Source organism: Ovis canadensis, chromosome 18, assembly GCF_042477335.2.
Source record: "Ovis canadensis isolate MfBH-ARS-UI-01 breed Bighorn chromosome 18, ARS-UI_OviCan_v2, whole genome shotgun sequence".
NCBI lineage: Eukaryota > Metazoa > Chordata > Mammalia > Artiodactyla > Bovidae > Ovis > Ovis canadensis.
This window is the reverse complement of record NC_091262.1, coordinates 74,476,643-74,497,220: the sequence shown is the minus strand read 5'-3', so window position 1 is coordinate 74,497,220 and position 20,578 is coordinate 74,476,643. Positions and strand designations below refer to the sequence as shown.

General features: G+C 43.5%; 1 long non-coding RNA gene across 2 annotated transcripts in view; it reads right to left on the bottom strand.

Moving 5' to 3' along the window:
- The window catches only part of LOC138423955 (uncharacterized), a 43,190-nt gene extending 26,371 nt beyond the window's left edge, over positions 1 to 16,819 (bottom strand). Inside the window, exons 1-3 of one of the 2 annotated variants that reach the window (XR_011250538.1) lie at positions 16,483 to 16,819; positions 14,950 to 15,002; positions 11,593 to 12,362 (exon numbers count right to left, since the gene is read on the bottom strand). This is a non-coding gene — a long non-coding RNA (uncharacterized lncRNA). Of the gene's footprint in view, positions 1 to 11,592; positions 12,363 to 14,949; positions 15,003 to 16,482 lie in introns of those variants that run through there. The other variant, XR_011250539.1, reaches the window with a different exon arrangement.
- Between the last annotated feature and the right edge of the window lie 3,759 nt (positions 16,820 to 20,578).

Here is a 20,578-nt window from a genome sequence, read left to right as displayed (position 1 = left end):
AAATGCTGGGCTGGAAGAAGCACAAGCTGGAATCAAGATTGCCAGGAGAAATATCAATAACCTTAGATATGCAGATGACACCACCCTTATGGCAGAAAGTGAAGAAGAACAAAATAGTCTCTTGATGAAAGTGAAAGAGGAGAGTGAAGAAGTTGGCCTAAAGCTCAACATTCAGAAAACGAAGATCATGGCATCTGGTCCCATCACTTCATGGGAAATAGATGGGGAAACAGTGGAAACAGTGTCAGACTTTATTTTTCTGGGCTCCAAAGTCACTACAGATGGTGATTGCAGCCATGAAATTAAAAGACTCTTACTCCTTGGAAGGAAAGTTATGACCAAGCCAACCTAGATAGCATATTGAAAAGCAGAGACATTACTTTGCCAACAAAGTTCTCTCTATTCAAGGCTATGGTTTTTCCAGTTGTCATGTATGGATGTGAGAGTTGGACTATAAAGAAAGCTGAGCGCAGAAGAATTGATGCTTTTGAACTGTGGTGTTGGAGAAGACTCTTGAGAGTCCTTTCGACTGCAAGGAGATCCAACCAGTCCATCCTAAAGGAGATCAGTCCTGGGTGTTCATTGGAAGGACTGATGCTGAAGCTGAAACTCCAATACTTTGGCCACCTGATATGAAGAGCTGACTCATTGGAAAAGACCCTGATGCTGGGAGGAATTGGGGGCAGGAGGAGAAGGGGATGACAGAGAATGAGATGGTTGGATGGTATCACTGACTCAGTGGACATGGGTTTGGGTAGACTCTGGGAGTTGGTGATGGACAGGGAGGCCTGGCGTGCTGTGATTCATGGGGTCGCAAGGAGTCGATCACAACTGAGCGACTGAACTGAACTATGCCCATAGGACCAACACCCAGTCAAGGGAACAAATATGTCCATTTCTACAAAATGTTCTCTCGTGGCCCCACTAGTCAACCTCCACTTCACCAAGGCAACCACTGTTTGGATTTATATCACCATTGAATATAATGGTTTGACCTGTTCTCAAACTTCATATAAAAAGAATCCCATGTGGTCTTTTGTGTGTGGCTTCCTTTATTCAATATAATATCAATCAGAATTATATGTATTGTTGTCTGTACTGGTGTCATTTTCTGAGCTGTATTCTTTTGTAAGAATATGTGGCAATCTATTTATCCACTCATCTGTTGAGAGATATTTGAGTTGTTTCTAGTGTGGGGTATTTTAAATATACCTACTGTAAATATTCTTGTACTTGAGTTTTTGTGGGTGTATTTTTTATCTGTTTGTTTTGTTTTTAATTTATTTTTAATTGAAGGATAATTGCTTTACAGTACTGGTTTGATTTCTGCCATACAGCAACATGAATTAATTACAGATGTACATGTTCCCTCTCTCTTAACCCTCCCTCCCACCTCCCACCCTTTCCCATCTCTCTAGTTGCTACGGAGTTTGTGAGAATATATTAATATATACTTTCATTCTTTTCCTTGGGTAAACATCTAGAAGCAGAATTCTAGGTCCTATGGTAAGTAGACACTGAACTTCATAAGAAACTGTATGATTGTTTGCAGGGATAATTTATACCATCTGAGTGCATAAAGTGTAAGTGTAAACTCTATAAGATGATGATAGTGCCAGGTTCCCAACATTTTTTGTTATTTGATTTTTAAACTTTCACTCCTCAAGGAGTATGAAGTGGTATCTCGTTGCTTTAGTTTGCATTTCCCTAGTGACTAATAACACTGAAGACTTGTCATGTGCTTATTGGCCATTTGTATATCTTCTTTTGTGAAATGCCTCTTCAACTTTTGTCCAGCTTTTATTGAACAGGCTCTAGAGCCTGTCCTCTGCAATAAGAGAAGCCACTGCAATGAGAAGCCCACTCACCGCAATGAAGAGTAGCCCCCAGCTCACCACAACTAGCAAAAGCCTGCACGCAGCAACAGACTCAGTGCAGCCAAAAATAAATGAATAAATATTTTAAAAAGCATCTCCAGAAAGATCATAAGAATTCGAGGACTTCTGCACAGTGCAGGGATGGCTACAAGTCTCATCCCCTATCTCAGTGACATTACTTCCTCTTTCCCTTTAAAAGTTTCACGGCCAAGCAGAATCTTGAAGTCAGTTTTCAGAGACACTGAGTACCCAGTTTGCCAGGATTCTGATCAAAAACAGCGTTTTCCTTTCTGCCAACACCTGCCTTTCAATTATTGATTTTTGAAAGGCAAGCAGCCAGACCTAAGTTTGGTAACAGACTTTTTTAGCTTTTTTTAGATTATAGCCCTAGTTCCCTTTAAATCATGATACCCTTCTGTTCAAAAACTGGCCAAAGGTGCTCAGAGTGTGCAGTGCTGGGCCAAGCCCCATACCTAGCATGGCTTTGCAGGGACTCCAGGCTCCCGCCCCGCCAGCTTCTCCAGCCTCACCTTTCAGGTCACAGTGCCACCAGGGTGTCCACGAGGGCTCTCAGGGCACCACGTGGAAGAGCATGGGAAGTGTCAGGGAGCAGAACTTGTTTTCTCAGGCCTCCCTGCAGCGGGACAAGCCACACCCCAGCTATCGTAAGGACTTCCATTGTGTTGGCCCTTTGAAAGCACCCCTATGGAACAGCAGCTTGAGAGCGTTACTTAGCAACCGGCAGTTTTCAGCAGCAAAAAACATGCTCCCAGTGTGTCAACCTTTGTTTTCCAGTTATTTGTCAAACCGAAACAGGCAGTGAGAAGGAAGCAATGTGACACCGTGATATCCCAAAGAACACGGGCTGCTCTCCAGTTTCTGAAGAGGAATTTGAGATCATTTTTAGATAAGTGATACGGGTTATGGAACAGGTGAGGACAGAGAGAGGCCTCTTTGAAGACCAGTAAAGTTGCCATCCACAGTTCAATAGAGTTGATTTATTCTGGCACTGCCAAACTTTCGGATGTCTCCTGTAGGACCTCTAGACTCCAGCCTTCACACAATTACCCTGGCAGCTCCTTCAGTGGAAGATGTCATGTCCCTTCCTCACTTTTTGGAAATGAGCTCATCAAAGTCCAGCTCAATGCCACCTCCTCCATAAAGCCTTCCTTGATTTTCTTCTCAGAGTTGCTTCCCCAGCCCCATAAGAGTCTGCTCATATCCTATGTTGGTGTAAAGGAATGGAAATAAATGGAGGCTCTGGAGACGGACTCAGATTTGTGTCCTGGGACTGCCACATGTTTACGTTAAGATGCTGAACCAGTTACCCAAACTTTCTAAGCCTCTGTTTTCTAATCTGTAAAATGAATAATTGGAAATTCTCATAAGTTGTTCTGGTATTAAATGAGATGATACCTGTAAAGTACTGCCTCTCTAGCATGTAATAGGCACTCAATGACACAAAGTATTTTGATGATGAAGTAACAATGATCTTGATTACTTGGTTGATTCTGTCTTGAATTACAGTGGTTGTTTTCAGTATCTCCTCTTCTGAACTGTAACTTCCTAAGAAGAAAGCTGTCTTGTTTTTTTTTTTTCTTTTTTTTTGTATCTCAAACATCTATTGTGTACGTAGACCCTAGTAAGCACTCAGTAAATGTCTTTTAAAATGCAAAATGAGATGAAGCAGACTCTAAAACTGAAACTCAAAGGCTGGGTTTGCTCCCTGAGTTGGGAAGATCCCTTGAAGGAGGAAATGGCAACCCACTCCAGTATTCTTGCCAGGAAAACCCCATGAACAGAGGAGCTTGGCAGACTACAGTCCATCCACAGGGCCACAAAGAGTCGGACATGACTGAGCAACTGGACACACACAAACATCTTGATGTTGTAAAGGGCCCATGGTTTCTGGAGTCATCCAGAAGGGTACGCGTTCTATCAGAGAAACATTTTTGCAGGTTTATCAATTGTGTTTGCTTGAGCTGTGGGGCACACCAGGGGAAATGTGAAGTCAGAATTACTCCTAACTTGTATCTTGGAGGTCTTGTTGGCGTGTCGCCCTTGTTGAGTTCCTGTGGTTGTAGCTACAGGATGCAGAATGGGGTTGCTTGGGAGTTGTTAACCCTGCTTTGGAAGCTGGCTCTGCCCCAGTTATTAAACACTCCCCTCCTCTGCACACTGGGTGATGGTGTGGGGTAAGGGAACAAGGGATGTTCTGCCTCGCACACCACCCACTAATGTGCTGGTCCAGAGGGAACTGGCTGGCCTGGACTTTCCCATTCTTGGCACACAGAAGTGTTTGTTCTGCCATGTCCAGGGGAGCTGCAGGCCTCAAACAATGGTGAATGATTTATTTGGTAAAATGTATTTGAGTTCCAAAGCGTTGCTAAGCATATTAAGTAGCTGTCCTCGCTTTTCAAACCTAGCCAGTGGTTTCCGCATTTATCCACGGGGAATTTCACTTAGTTTCCGTGAGTTTTTCAAGGTGTTTTCTCTCTCCTTTCAATCTTCCTAACATTCGGAAAACGATTACTGTGTCTCTCAATCTTCTAGCCAAGGGTGATCAATGTTACGAACATTTAAAAAATTAAATTAAAAAGTTCCATAGATCAAAATGTTCAAAGATTAATCACAATCCTTATCCATTCTGTATTAGAATCATGGCTCTTTATGTTCTGACCCACTGTGTGGATGTCATGTCTACATGTTTAAATTGGTAAGATATCTTACCTAAATGTATTGCAGTTCAGTTCAGTTGCTCAGTCATGTTTGATTCTGTGACCCCATGGTCTGCAGGATGTTGGGCTTCCCTGTCCATCACCAACTCCCAGAGCTTGCTCAAACTCATGTCCATCGAGTTGATGATGCCATCCAACCATCTCATCCTCTGTCATCCCCTTCTCCTTCTGCCTTCAATCTTTCCCAGCATCAGGGTCTTTTCCAATCAGTCATTTCTTTGCATCAGTGGCCAAAGTATTGGAGTTTCAGCTTCAGCATCAGTCCTTCCAATGAATATTCGAGACTGATTTCCTTTAGGATGGATTGGTTGGATCTCCTTGCCGTCGAAGGGACTCTCAAGAGTCTTCTCCAACACCACAGTTCAAAAGCATCAGTTCTTCAGCGCTCAGTTTTCTTTATGGTCAAACTCTCACATCCATACAAGACTACCGGAAAAACCATAGCTTTGACTCAGTTCAGTTCATTTCAGTCACTCAGTCGTGTCTGACTCTTCATGACCCCATGGACTGCAGCACACTAGGCCTCCCTGTCCATCACCAACTCCCAGAGCTTGCTCAAAATCATGTCTACTGAATCACTGATGCCATCCAACCATCTCTTGCTCTGTTGTCCCCTTCTCCTCCTGCCTTCAATCTTTCCCAGCATCAAAGTCTTTTCCAATGAGTCAGTTCTTCACATCAAGTGGCCAAAGTATTGGGGTTTTAGCTTCAGAATCAGTCCTTCCAAATAATATTCAGGATTGATTTCCTTTAGGATTGACTGGTTGGATCCTCTTGCAGTCCAAGGGACTCTCAAGAGTCTTCTCCAACACCACAGTTCAGAAGCATCAATCCTTCAGTGCTCAGCTTTCTTTATAGTCCAACTCCCTCATCCATACATGATTAATGGAAAAACCATAGCTTTGACTAGATGGACTTTTGTTGGCAAAGTAATGTCTCTGCTTTTTAATATGCTATCTAGGTTGGTCATAACTTTTCTTCCAAGGAGTAAGCATCTTTTTATTTCATGGCTGCAGTCACCATCTGCAGTGGTTTTGGAGCTCAAAAAAATAAAGTCTGTCACTGTTTCCACTGTTTCCCCATCTATTTGCCATGAAGTGATGAGACCAGATAGTTTTAAGCCAACTTTTTCACTCTTCTGTTTCACTTTCATCAAGAGGCTCTTTAGTTATTCGCTTTCTGCCATAAAGGTGGTGTCATCTGCATATCTGAGGTTACTGATACTGATAGCTTCGACTGAGGGAACTTTGTTGGCAAACACATCTCTTTTCCAGCTTGCACCATGGCTTTAAAAATAACCATGAACTAAACAAGTTCTTCCCTTGGAGGATGAGTCTTCAGTAGAAACCCCAGCAAATTCATGAAGCATTTGTTTCCCCAAAATGAATTGGATGCAGGAGTTGGTTGATGCCTTGTCAAGCTATGGAATATATTTTGTATTTTTTTAAAAGTAAAATTGCTTGCAATTTATACACTATTTTTTAGCATTCACTTAGAACTTCAATATATTATGAGCATTTTCTCGTATCATTAAGTAGTTTCCTCCACTATCATTTCTAGTGGTTGCCCAGAGTATTTCATTGAATGACTGTCCAATAGTTTATTTCTCTAAAATATTATTGTTGGATGTCTGAAATAATTATGTCTTTGTGCATGCTAAGTTGCTTCAGTTGTGTCTGACTTTGAGACCCTGTGAACTGTAGCCTGCCAGGCTCCCCTGTCATGGGGCTTCTCTAGGCATGAATACTGAAGTGGGTTGCCATGCACTCCTCCGAGGGATCTTTCTGACCCAGGGATTGAACCTGTGTTTCTTATGTCTCCTGCACTGGCAAGTGGGTTCTTTACCACTAGCACCACCCGAGAAGTTCCTTATACTACATAGAAGAGGGAAAAAGTCTTTTTTCCCTTTCATCTTCTAGGTTCTCTGCTGGGGTGCTATTTTTAAAAAAAGACAGATTAATGAAAGAAAAACAGAAATTTATTAGCATGTTTATCTCCTAGTTGCATGGGAGAAACTCAGGGATGAGTAACTCAAAGCAGTGACCAAAACTTGGGCTTATCTAGCATCTCCAACAAAGAACAAGACATTAGCAGAAAATGACGGGACAAGGGAAATGGTTTTAAGGTTCCAAGGGCAGCAGACTGGGAAGATAAATATATGGGAGAAATTAAAGTTTGTTTGCTGATTCCTCTTGTGCCACCTCTGGGCTGATAAGAGTCTAGAGTGGTCTCCAATAAAAGAAAATCTACACCTCACCTTTAGTAAGAGGGAGGAGAGTAGAGAGAGCTTTTTCTTATGTAAAAGAAGCATAATTTGGGATGACATATTCTGGTTTCCTTTAATACCCATTATCAAAACATTTATATAAATACATAAATGATTCTTAAAGTAATATGTTTGATATGGTTCTTTTTTACTTTGAACTCATATGGAAGAAGGAATTCATAGGGCCTGGACTCCATCTTAGGCCTGTTCATGCTGATCATGCCCGGCCACCTTTCCAATGGACTCTGAACTCTGTGTTTAGTGCCTATGAAAACATCAACAGAAGGATAAGACCCCCTCCAGATGGGGGAACCTTGAAGATCGTATCTAGGTTACTCATCGCCTAAGAGGAAACATACACTACTCACCCCTTCCTCCAGACAGGCCACAAATTTTTCTGTATCAATAGGAGTGTAACCTCGAGTTTATTGATTATTGGCTAATTGACTGTTCGAGCACATGAGCACATAGCAGGTGAATGATGGGGTTATTGGGATTGTATTTTCCTTGGTTTATGTAAGTCTCAAGGAATCTGGAGTGGTGGGTTCAGACACGTACACATGGGGTATAAAAGATTTTCACAAATGCTGGTCGGGGTCCTTGACTAAGAGGAGACTCTGCCTTGGGCCCACCAGTGTAATAAACTGCACTCCACTATCTGCATTGTCCTTCTGAGTAAGTTTGTTGCCCGGAACGCGTGGCTACAACAATATTTCCACTCCACTTCTCTCTCTCAATCTTGTCTCAATATAAAAAACACATTCTTTGCCTGCGATGAAGATATAGATGTAAACAGAAATACGGAAAGCCATAATCCCCTCTGGGCATGGGCCGCAAAGAGTTGGACACAACTAAGCAACCATACACAGCACAGTATAACACATGGACTCTAAGTATTAAAAAGGGCTTCAAAAAAAAAAAAATAAATAAAAATAAAAAGGGCTTCAGAATTGAGTTATCATCATGATTATCAGCAGTTCACAACTGACTCAACAACAGAACATTTTTGCAAATTACATTAATTATTAAACAAAGAGTAAAATGTTATTGGAAATGTATCTTCACGAATAGAGATGTATAAGGTTTCTCCCTCCATTAGTGCATACTCATGCGTGTTTATTATTGAAAGAACGCAGCATCAGTTCTATTTCTATTTTCCATTTATGTAGATGTAAGTTCTGGGAAGACTTTCTCACATAAATAAGTAGATGGGAATGGGAGGGGTTTTGTTTCAGATGCTACCCAATTCTTTTGAGTTGTTAAAGAGAGAAACCACAGGTCCCCAGTAGTCCCACCAGGCTCCTCTGTCCATGGAGTTCTCCAGGCAAGAATACTGGAGTGGGTTGCCATTCCCTTCTCCAGGGGCTCTTCATGACTCAGGGATAGGACCCAGGTCTCCTGCATTACAGGCAGATTCTTTACCATCTGAGCCACCAGAAAAACCCCTCAAAGGCATCACTTGTGCTAAAGTTCATGATACAGATGCCAAAAATTCAGCCCCTGGGCACCAGAGCTGAATCGCATCTCAGAGACAGTTTTGGGTGAAGTAGAAAAGAATAGCATTATTGCTTTGCCAGCCAAAGGGAGGCACAGTGGGCTTGTGTCCTTCCAAACTGTGTTTTGCAACCTGGGTGGTTTTGGTGAGAAGTTTTATAGTGATGGTTCCAGGGTGCGGCTGCTAAGAATCAGTGTGTGTGCAGGGTCTGCATCCTTTAACCTGGCCTCAGGTAGCCTCCTGATGAGCTTCTTGAGGTTATCAAACTGTGACCTTCTCTCTATTATTTCTTTTTGTTTCTTTTCTTTTTTTGGCTGCACTGTAACATATGGAATCTTAGTTCCTGAACCAGGGATTGAACCCATACCCCCCGCAATGGAAGCACAGAGTCTTCACCACTGGGCCACTAGGGAAGTCCCAATGTGACCTTCTCTCTGGAATGAAGAACACTTCATCAACACTATCCTCAGTTGATTGGGAGATTTAGTTCTCTAGAAGAGCTCAAAGAAACTGTCCTGTGTATCCCTTGAGGGGGAACCAGGACCCTGCCCCAAGGCTGCGTTATTGTTTTCCAACTGTTCATCCTTTGTCTCTGCATCCCCTCCCTTCCCTGATTAGCACTGTTTGAACCTGCCCTGTGGAACTCAGGGAAGGTCAAAAGATGGGGGGCACAGAAAGGCTTTCCTGCCCAGGAGCCCCATAGGGTTCCTGCTTGGTTTCAATACCAAACCCAGACCAAAGCCTTTGACTGTGTGGATCGCAATAAACTGTGGAAAATTCTGAAAGAGATGGGAATACCAGAGCACCTAACCTGCCTCTTGAGAAATCTGTATGCAGGTCAGGAAGCAACAATTAGAACTGGACATGGAACAACAGACTGGTTCCAAATAGGAAAAGGAGTACGTCAAAGCTGTATATTGTCACCCTGCTTGTTTAACTTCTATGCAGAGTGCATCATGAGAAACTCTGGACTGGAAGAAACACAAGCTGGAATCAAGATTGCTGCGAGAAATATCAATAACCTCAGATATGCAGATGACACCACCCTTATGGCAGAAAGTGAAGAGGAACTAAAAAGCCTCTTGATGAAAGTGAAAGAGGAGAGTGAAAAAGTTGGCCTAAAGCTCAACATTCAGAAAACGAAGATCATGGCATCTGGTCCCATCACTTCATGGGAAATAGATGGGGAAACAGTGGAAACAGTGTCAGACTTTATTTTGTGGGGCTCCAAAATCACTGCAGATGGTGACTGCAGCCATGAAATTAAAAGACGCTTACTCCTTGGAAGAAAAGTTATGACCAACCTAGATAGTATATTCAAAAGCAGAGACATTACTTTGCTGACTAAGGTCCATCTAGTCAAGGCTATGGTTTTTCCTGTGGTCATGTATGGATGTGAGAGTTGGACTGTGAAGAAGAAGGCTGAGTGCCAAAGAATTGATGCATTTGAACTGTGGTGTTGGAGAAGACTCTTGAGAGTCCCTTGGACTGCAAGGACATCCAACCAGTCCATTCTGAAAGAGATCAACCCTGGGATTTTTTTGGAAGGAATGATGCTAAACCTGAAGCTCCAGTACTTTGGCCACCTCATGCGAAGAGTTGACTCATTGGAAAAGACTCTGATGCTGGGAGGGATTGGGAGCAGGAGGAGAAGGGGACGACCGAGGATGAGATGGCTGGATGGCATCACCGACTCAATGGACGTGAGTCTGAGTGAACTCTGGGAGACGGTGATGGACAGGGAGGCCTGGCGTGCTGTGATTCATGGGGTTGCAAAGAGTCGGACACGACTGAGCGACTGAACTGAACTAATTGCAGTCTCAACTTTCGCCTAGAATGTAGTCTTAATTGGCCAGTCTGGAATTTCCTGTCGGCTTCGTTAATATTATCTGTCCCGTGTACCCTCTCTACCTCCCAAGGAAGAAGAGGTAATTTGCATGGTAGATCATCACCCTCCCCCCAAAAGAATATGACCGCCCTGAAACCATTTCTTTTCTTTTGTTAATAACTTCCTTGCCCCACCCTCCTTCTGTGCAAAAGCTTCATTTTGTTTCAAAGCTCCTGAAGCACCTTTCTGCTTGCCAGAGAGGATGCTTCCTGATCTCTGAATCATTGAATAAAGCCAAAGACAGTCAATTTACTTGGCCGAATTTTTGTTTTTTAACAGTTTGTCTTCCAAGTTCTATGCCAAAAGTCACAGTCATCTCTTATCAAAAATGATTTTTGATAGTCTATCAGGAAAACTGGGCTTCCTTGGTGGTTTAGACGGTAAAGAATCTGCCTGCAATGTGGGTTCAATCCCTGGATTGGAAAGATCCCCTGGAGAAGGGAATGGCAACCCACACCAATATTCTTGCCTGGAGAATTCCACGGACAGAGGAACCAGGTGAGCTAGAGTCCAGTGGGTCACAAAGAGTTGGACATGACTGAGTGACTAACTCCTGCACATCAGGACAATTAGATCCTTCAATTTAGTTGGAGGGATAGAAATCCTCTTGATCTCAGGTGGCCTCAACCTGCAGTGGCTTGCAGCCGGATTTCAGTTCCCTGGCTAGAGACTTAAGTCAGGCTATGGTGAAGGAGGAAACAGACAGAACAGGCTCCATCTTGAAAGCAGGACTCCATCTTGGGCCGGACTGTGGACTTTGAGCTATATGCCCAGTATCTATGGAAACAACATACCAACTGGAAAACCAGGCCCCCCGGATGGAAGAACCCCAGGGCTCATGCCTAGACTCTCCATTGCCTAAAAGAATACCCTAATTATCTGTGTAACCAAATAGAATCATAAATTCTATTATGCTTATTGGGGTATGACCACAGGCCTATTGATAATTGTCCACTGTTAACTACCCAGGCTTAAAGCATATGAATCACGGGTTAACTTTGATTGTATCTTTCTTTTCCTTTGTTCAGACTAGTTTCAAGGAATTTGGGGAGGTGGGTTTGGGCGTGTACACTTAGGGTATATAAGGTTTTCACAAAAACTGGTTGGGGTCCTTGGCTAAGAGGAGACCCTGCCTTGGGCCCGCAGGTGTGATAAACTGCACTTCACTATCTGCATTGTCCTTCTGAGTGAGTTTGTTTCCCGGAACGGGTGGCTACAACACTGGCAGTGAGAGTGATGCAGGAGGGACCCCTTCCAGGGCCTGAAAGGAGGCACTTGTCTTGTTGCAGAAACCAGTGCTTGAGAAACCAAGCACCACATTCGGAAACTTGGAGAACTCAGGTTTATTATGCCAGCGGGCCCAGAGGAGCTAACACTTCAAGTTCTGAGCCCCAAACAAAGGGGTTACAGAGTTTTTATACATGGACAAGCATGATTAAGCACGTTTGCAGGTTTGCAGGGGCTGGGCAATTGCAAAGAGTAGGACAAGGGTGAGTGAGATAAGCTCTAGTTCCTAGTATTGTTGAGTCCCCACTTTCTGAGACCTATGTGATCCAGACTTTGCAGGGAGCAAGTCAAGTCACAGAGGCAGAAGGAGCAGGAGGTTATATAAAATTTTAACTTTTCCTCTTCATTTCCCCTTTCTTGATGCTTCTATTACTCATTGTAGAAAGCATCATATCATGTTTTGGTAGGACATGCAGAGCTCTCCATTGCTTAGGGGGCTATATTTGAGCTATTATCATTTGTAGCTTTATGGATTCAGTTCGAGAGGTTATGACCTGGGTAATAGCATAGAGAATACAAGGGCCAAACAAGAGCGTTGCAAAGAACATGAAGAGAGGACCGGTTAAAGGGAGAAGTCATGATGCCAGCTCCAGATATTGTTCCAGCTACCCCAGGAATTAGCTAGTTCCTCCCTCCTCTTCATGATTTGTTCCCGTAGCTGTTGGGCTATGTCCCTGACTGCTCCTGATTGGTTTACATAAAAGCAGCATTCTTCGTTCAAGAAGAGGCAGAGTCCTCCCTTTCCAGCCGTCAGTAGGTCTAGCCCTCTCCTATTCTGTGAAACCACCTCAGCCGGGGAGTCTAGTTGGCCCTGTAATGAAGAGCATAGAAATAATACCAATTAGGGTTAGAGGCCAGGGTGGATAATGAAAATCCATCTATATTTTGATAGCTGGATTCCTCAAGCTTCTGCCGTGCATTGACCAGCCAGCTGCTGGAGTGTGACTGGAGCAAGGCTGAAGAATCCTCAAGCTTCTGCTATGTGTTGACTAGTCAGCTTCCGAACTGACTAGAGCAGGGCTCAGCATCCTTTGTTAAGGGCCATTGTCTTTGGAATCAGACCTTGAGGAGGTTTTTGGGGTCCTGAACTGCTTTCCAGGTGTCCTCATCACAGAAAGTAGCTGCTTTCTTGACTCTGGTGTGGTGGATTCAAGGGATGATGCCTGTAACTCTAACAGCAGTAGGGGTTTCCAGGACAACCACATGAAGGCCTGTCCATACTGGCTGAAATTTTTTTTTTTTTCTAATCTTTAACCCATACCTCATTTCCTGGCTGATAGGGATGAACCCAATTGCCCAAAGGAATAGGTGTCCTCTCTAAGGTTTATTGGGCAATATGGTGGAAGACTTTTCCCAGGGCCTGGAGGTGTTGGGACAATTCCAGGTCAGCTAGTTGTTGGTGGTCTCCCTTGAGCTCTACAATCACTGGGGGTGGTCTCCCATATGAGATCTCAAGGGGAGAATAGCCTAAGGACCTTGCGGTGCATTTACAGAGGGAAACGAGAGTCCACAGAATAAGGCAGCTTGTTCCATCACTGTCTGGGTATTGGCCGAGGGAAATTCTTGTCATACTACTACTTGGAGAAACAAACTTGACAAGAAAGTTAAAGATATATGGCCCGAAGATTAATAGAAGCAGGAAAGCTGTTGTGGGGCTAGCCAGTAGACAGTGATTTGTGACATTAGTGCTTCTCTAGGTATGAGCAGATGCAAGAATTTGGACTCATGAAAATCTTTACCTGAAAACATCTGACTATGTGAAGGCCTGTTTTCTGGGTTTTTCCCAGAGTGTAGAGTGCCTTATTTTTTGTCTCCACCCTGAATTCCTTGCAAGGGGGTGCTGAAGGTCAGCATCTTGTAGTGGTCATGATTTAATCTTTGCAGAGGCAGCTGGCAAGGGCCAACTTCCAGTCAGCAGAGTCCCTTCATAGCCACTTATTTGACCATGTTTTGGGGGCATTTCATGGTAATTGTGTCCCACGGTGCTAGGAAGACTTATTCCCAGGTCTAACAAAGATTCCATTGACAGGCCACTCCAATGTGTTGTCACTAGGCCAGGCCTTGTAAGTAGCAAAAGTCTCTGGACCATACATGTCTTACTAGCCTCTTGGTCTAGGAACATATTTCCTCTTGTTGCTTCTTCCCATATCTAGAGTTACATTATTACAATTATTGATCTCATATGGAACTGCATATCAGCATTTTATCATGGGCTCAGTCACATGTTTGGTAACATAAGAAATAATCTTCTGAAGCAGGCTACATAGAAAATAATATAGCTAGCAGTTATTAGTAAGGTCACAAGCAAGAATTTAAGTCAAGAACTTTCATTGGGTATAGCCCGGTATACCCCAGGCCATCTGAGTCAGTTAAATGATTATAGCTAAGTGTTAATCTCCTGGTTGTATATCATGGAGCATCTAACTTTTATCCAAAGATTGGTTACTGAGATAAGCTTTAGAACCAATCTTAGAATGTCCTTTTTAATAACTTAATTAAACTTTTTAGCAATATAACATAACAAGGAACTATATCAGAAGTGAGTCTTAAGCACAGACCTTAATTAACAAAACTAGGACTCAGTATTCAGTGAAACATAATTTTTTCTTTTTTTGGAGAACTCATTGTGAGGGGATTAATACTGTAGCCAGGGGAGGCTTTAACCCATCAAATAAAAATAAGGTCTTTCAGGGAGCCAGGAAAAGCCAAGTGGCCATCTTGGATTTCCCATAGCCCTGACTCTTTGATTTTTAGCTGCTGTTTATCCATTTTTAATTTCCTGATTTAGGAGCAGACTATTGCCATGTTTTAAAGATATCAAGATAGCAAAAGTCTAACCATGAGGGGTTATTCTTTTTGTAGAAGCAGAATGAGCTTTGCCTACATGTACCATAATCTTAAATAATGTTTATTTACTTTAGCAAAGTAACAAAAAGATTTTAAAAACAAATATAAATCAGTTAAAGGCAAAGAAATTCATAATCTTTTATCTAAAGCTGTAGTCTAAGAAAACTTTGTTCTCTAAATAGATAGAAGACCAAATTCCAGTCTGGTACCAGCTTACTATTTATCAATAACATAATTTGTTTATCTGCTTAATCTTAGAAAGTCTTTTCCATAAATCTTGAAGGACCAGCAGTATACTAAAGGCATGAGAAGGAATGTTTAAAATCTGATTCCACTGCAGTTGACAAAGAAACCTGGTCATAACACTTTAATATGATAACTAGAATTATAATTACCAGGTTTTATCAGGGCATATCAGATCTATATGAATTTCACATAATTTTAAGATATCTATATTAGCAACATCAATCATACAGTATAATCTGAAAAGAATTATCACCCCTTCAACAATACTTCTCACGTAATTTAACATGTCCAAGGAACCCAGGTACCTTAATAATTCTTTGGGATGTCTCAGGGGCCCTCTGAAGCATCCTGAAGTTAGCTAGAAGTCAAGTTATTTAGAAAGTTTTGTCAATAAATATCAAAAGGATTTATAACAGTCAGGTAGGATCATGTAAGTCACTGTGAAATGATAGTTATTTACTTAGCCAATGGTAACAAAAGATTTCAAAGGCAAGTATAGAACAGATCAATTAAGAAGTAAAGAAATTTAAATCTATTATTAGAAGCAATTCAACATCTGAAGAAAGTATGTTCTCTTAACAGAGAGAAAGGCCGAATTCAAGTTTTGCACCAGCTTACTTTAAACTCATTTCGGTGAACTTAATTAAATTTAAACTTAGTTAGTCCTAACCGTGCACAAAACTTTTTTTTCAGGGTCCACTTTCCACAAACTTTTTAATCACTTTCTGTAACAGCCACCTGTAAATCAGACCTACTTTCTTTTCCCTTTATAAAATATAATTTTATTTTTATATCTTCTTTATTAAAAACATACATCTTATTTTCCTTATCAGATTAGCAAAAAAAAACCATTAATACTAGATATTTAATATTGAATATTTCCCAGTTCACATGAATCTGAAATTTATTTAGGTTAGTTTTTCTTGTATTTAGACTTGTTTGATTTGTGAGTGCTTACTTTTCTTTGCTGCTGCTGCTGCTAAGTCGCTTCAGTCGTGTCCGACTCTGTGCGACCCCATAGACGGCCGCCCACCAGGCTCCCAACCATCCCTGGGATTCTGCAGGCAAGAACACTGGAGTGGGTTGCCATTTCCTTCTCCAATGCATGAAAGTGAAAAGTGAAAGTGAAGTTGTTCAGTTGCGTCCGACTCTTAGCGACCCTATGGACTGTAGCCCACCAGGCTCCTCTGTCCATGGATTTTCCAGGCAAGAGTACTGGAGTGAGGTGCCATAGGCCAATTAAATTAGAACTCCTTTACAACTTGAACAATACTATCAGAAAAAAAAAAAAAAGACATACACTGAGACATACATAAATCCAGATAGACAGAGATCTCATAGTTTTCTGTTTGAGATTTAAAATATCTCTTTGACCCCCACTTTTTTTTCCCTTTGCTTGAAGTTCTAATTTGCCTAAGGCTGAGGTCTCAGGCAAAGTTGCATGTGTATTTCAAGGACATGGAAAGGGTTAACTTCAGGCTTTTTCCTAGGCAAGCCTTTTAACAAGCTAGTTGTTTTTAATTGCATATGCAAAAAGAATTGGTTTTGCAGTTTCCAAAAAGAAAAATTTCTCTCACTCAGTTCAATCAGCACTCACTCACTCACCATCATTCAGAGGCTATCACAATGCCTCCCTTCTCCTGAGTCCCCAGGTTTCCTGAATTGTTGCTCCCTTCCTGGGAGCTCTAAGGAGGTTATCAGTCACAATGCCTCCCTTCTCCTGAGTCCCCAGTTCTCCCTATCTGATGCTGCTTTCCTGGGAGCTCCAAGGAGGTGATCAGTCTCCTTTTGTAACCGTTGTAGTAGGACCTGACTGAGGAATGGCCCTGGGGCCTTACCTGATCCTGTGGCCATTTCTGGTGAGTCGGTCCATCCCTCCAATGAGTCCAGTCAGGGCTTGGCTGTCCAGAGAATCAGAACACCGGTCCTAAAGAGAACCCGGAATACCGTCAGGTGGCGCGCCTCCTCGTTCATCTCAGGGTTCCTGTGCTCCACCCCAGCCGAGCCACGAGTCCAGCAGGTCAAGGGGCTGGTGTGATTGGAATCTCGCTGGGGCCTCCAGAAATGTTGCAGAAATCAGTACTCGAGAAACCAAGCACTGTACTTGGAGAATTGGAGAACTTGAGTTTATTATGCCAGTGGGCCCAGAGGAGTTAACACTTCAAGCTCTGGGCCCTGAACAAAGGGGTTACAGAGTTTTCATACATGGACTGACATGATTAAGCAGGTTTGTGGGTTTGCAGGGGCTGGGTGATTGCAAAGAGCAGGACAAGGGTGAGCGAGATAAGCTCCAGTTCCTAGACTGTGACCCTCACTTTCTGAGACCTATGTGATCCAGACTTTGCAAGAAGCAAGTTGAATTACAGAGGCACAAGGAGCAGGAGGTTATGTAAAATTCTAACTTTTCCTCTTCAGTCTAACACTCAGAAATGAATTATCTGAGAAGACACACATGCTGACTAAGCAAGAGACTTTACTGGGAAGGGATGCCCAGGCAGAGAGCAGGAGGTTAAGGGAAACCAGAAGGTCTGCTCTGCCACGTGGCTGACAGTCTCAGGTTTTATGGTGATGGGATTAGTTTCCGGGTTGTCTCTGGCCAATCATTCTGACTTAAGGTACTTCCTGGTGGTGCACACATTGCTGGGCCAAGATGGATTCCAGCGAGGAAGAGTCTGGGAGGTGGTAGGACATGCAGCAAGTGCTTTTGACCTTTCCCAAATTCTTCCAATTGGTGGTGGCTTGTTACTTCCATGTTCCTTACTAGGACCTCCTGTCATCAAATAACTCATGCAAATGGTTACTATAGTGTCTGGCCAGGGTGGGTGGTTACAGTCAGTGTGCTTCCCCTAACAAGAGTGCTAAAACCTAGCCACTAGCCAGTGGGCAGTGACAAGGCTCTGGTCCGGGGGCTTTGTAGAAATGAATTTCCACAAAGAGACAGAAAATAGTGAAGCAAGTAAAGTGCTTATTAGGAGGGAAAAGAGTATGTGTGAGTAGACTCACATGGACAGACTCAGAGAGTTTCCCACTCGTGGTGGTTTAAGTCACTTACATGGGGCATTTCTTGCAGATTTCCTTCGGCCAGTCAGCTTGCCTTGTCAGTTCTGAGGTCTATTTGGTGTGTCTCAGGACCCTTCCCTGTATGTGTGCGCATCTCTTAGCCAAGATGGATTCTAGCAAACAGTCTTATGGGTAGGTTGACATAACTTACTATGGGGTGGCGTCCCCTCCTAATTTTTTATCTTTAGGAGGTTTTCTGTGCATGTGTATTCAGGGAGACCTCCTTGACCTTAAGAATGAGGAATATGTGGTCTCTTTATCTCTTTCCTGGGCAGAGCTCAGCTCCTCCTCACTCCTGCTCCCCTATAAGGGTCAAACTCCAGCTGCTCAGCACAGGGCCCATCCATCTCCTGCCTAAACTCTAACAAAAAGGGCATTTAGATATGTGCATTTCTATCCATCTCTTTGTTTAGCACTCTGAGGTTTTTACAACCAAAGGGTCACCTGGGAAAAAAAAAGCACAATCTAAAAATTGAGCATTCTGCTTTATTTGGCAGACAAAACTGAGGATGTTAGCCTAGTCTGGTTAGCCCTCAGATAGCTCTGAGAGACCACTCGGAAGACGTAAAGGGAGAGCCAGGATACACAGGAATTCTTGCAAAAAAACCAGGTGGTTGGAATCTCAAAAGATTATTGTTCATTAAAGAAAACCGGATATCACAAATTAAGGAGTTTAGCACATTGCAGTATGAGGGAAGATGCAAGAATCTGGGCTCACTGAAATCATTCCTTTGACCTGCTCCTCGGCTATCTGGGGCCAGTACCCTGTGCTTTCTCATCCTGAGTCTCCTCAGGGGACAGCGTTGGGAGGCGGTGGCTGCAATGACTGACTGTGAGATGAGGAGGCATCCTGTTTCCACCCCGAGTTTCCTCTGGACTCACTGTGGGGGCGACCGTAAAGTGACCGCTTGATGGGTGCAACATCCTATGTTTACTGATGCGGCAGGCAATGATTTTTCATTGACACAAGGAATTTACTGCAGAAAAGGGGCGAGAGGTCTGCCTGCCCCGTGAGGTGGGAGAAGGCAGGAGGAGAGAGGAGGATGCTGCCTGCTTCTTGGACCGCACACCGGGTTCTGGGGCAGATGCACTTCAGGAAAAAGTCAACCAGAAATGGAGGGTCTGGAGCGTCATTCCCATAAATGAGACGTGTCTCAGTATCCCGTGGGTGAGTCTTCCTGTGCCCCGAGGGGCGTGTGTAGCCCTATTTGAAGACCATTGTCTAGACTGTCCTAGAGAAACGAGGGGAGGTGCCCTGCAGCTCCACAACCCCGGCCACAGAAGAACCCTGTGGTGTCCTGGATCCAGTCTGTCAAAGTCTAGACTACAATACTTCGGGCCACATTTGTTTAGTTTCCAAAACACTGCTTCTGGGTGCCCTGGGATGCTTACTGTGTTGGTATTCACTTCCCGTCTCTGAGAGTTTTACACAAAAACTCAAACGAGGAGAACAACAGCTATCCTCTCTAAGATAATAAGGTGCTTGAGTGGGCTATACGGTCTTGAAGGAGCAAAAAAGCTGAGGTCAGTTACAGGGGAATTTCAGGAAGCTGACTTATTCCAAGGTTCCATAGAGGTCTTCCTTACAATGGAGCTTTCAGAAACTGAGAACACCAACAGCACAAGGTTTCCTAAATTAGAACATCAAAGGGCTTCCACGAGGCTTTATCTTCAAGTCAATAGCTTCTGTTTCCTTTTCAGAGTTTCTCGGACAGAAATTCTTCTTGTGAAACCTAGAGGGGGAAGAAAAGTACCAAGGGAAAAAAAAAAAAAAAGAAAATGGAAACTCAAGAGGCAAAATGATTCGGAGTTTTTCCTGAAGGAGAAAATCAGGCTGTCTTCAAGTTGAGTTTCATGATCCCTTTACTGAATTTCAGAAGGAGACGATATTCTTGGCCAGGAAACCAGAAAATCTGCCCACACTGTAAGTAGCAGACAATGTGCCCCAGGACGTATCCCCACTCCGCTGAACCCTCTTCCTGAGACCTGCTGTGTGCCAAGCTGGGGCACTCAGGAATGTGACCCCAGGATAGGCTGGCATGGACTCTTCCACTGTGAATTATGCAAAGCTTGTGTTTCTTTCTGATACTCTTTCAGCATCTCTTAGAAGTTCATTTCCCTTGAAACTGGAACCAGATGGCATGGAGACTGGTCAGAGATTCAAGGAGCCTGGGTGCTGGGTAGGGAGCAGAGTGAGCAAAGAGAAGGAAGAGGTGGGTTCAGTTCTCTGGTGTCTGCAATAGGGTGACCTGGTGGCCTCATTCCCAGAACATCATGGAGAGACTCGTGTGCATTAAGGAGCTAGAGTCAGGTGAGCTGAACAGTGAAAGAGCTGTTCCTGACCCCTCACATTCACACCTCTGTGGATATGATGGGTTTCAAGATGGGGCTCAAAGCCAACATGAAGCCCATGGGCTCTGGACGGTCTTCTGGGCTTTGCATGTGTGTGCTCTTGACTGCCCCCACACTAGAATGTTCAATAACAAATGCTCCCCAACTGCCCACAGAAGTTTCGGTGCTGGGCTTCTTGGCAGAATTCCAGCTGCTCCCAGTGGCCTTGAAGAAGCTGCAGTATAAGAGGAACCAGTGCAGGTGGGGAGGGGTGGTATAGCTAGGACATCGGAGGGTTTATCTCAAACCCATTCTGAGACAGGTCAAGGCATAGTTCTAGGTCTCCAGACTGCACATTCATAAGCCCTGGGGTAGAACTGCAGGAATGGATTAGACTCATGGGAAAGCGAATCCAGAGCCAGGTTGACCATAAACTCCAAATGCCATGTGTACATCCACAGGCCAGGTGGCTCACACAGGAAGAGGCAGAGTAGGAACAAGAAAGGCAGAAACATTTCACACATTCCAAATGGGGTTGTTAAG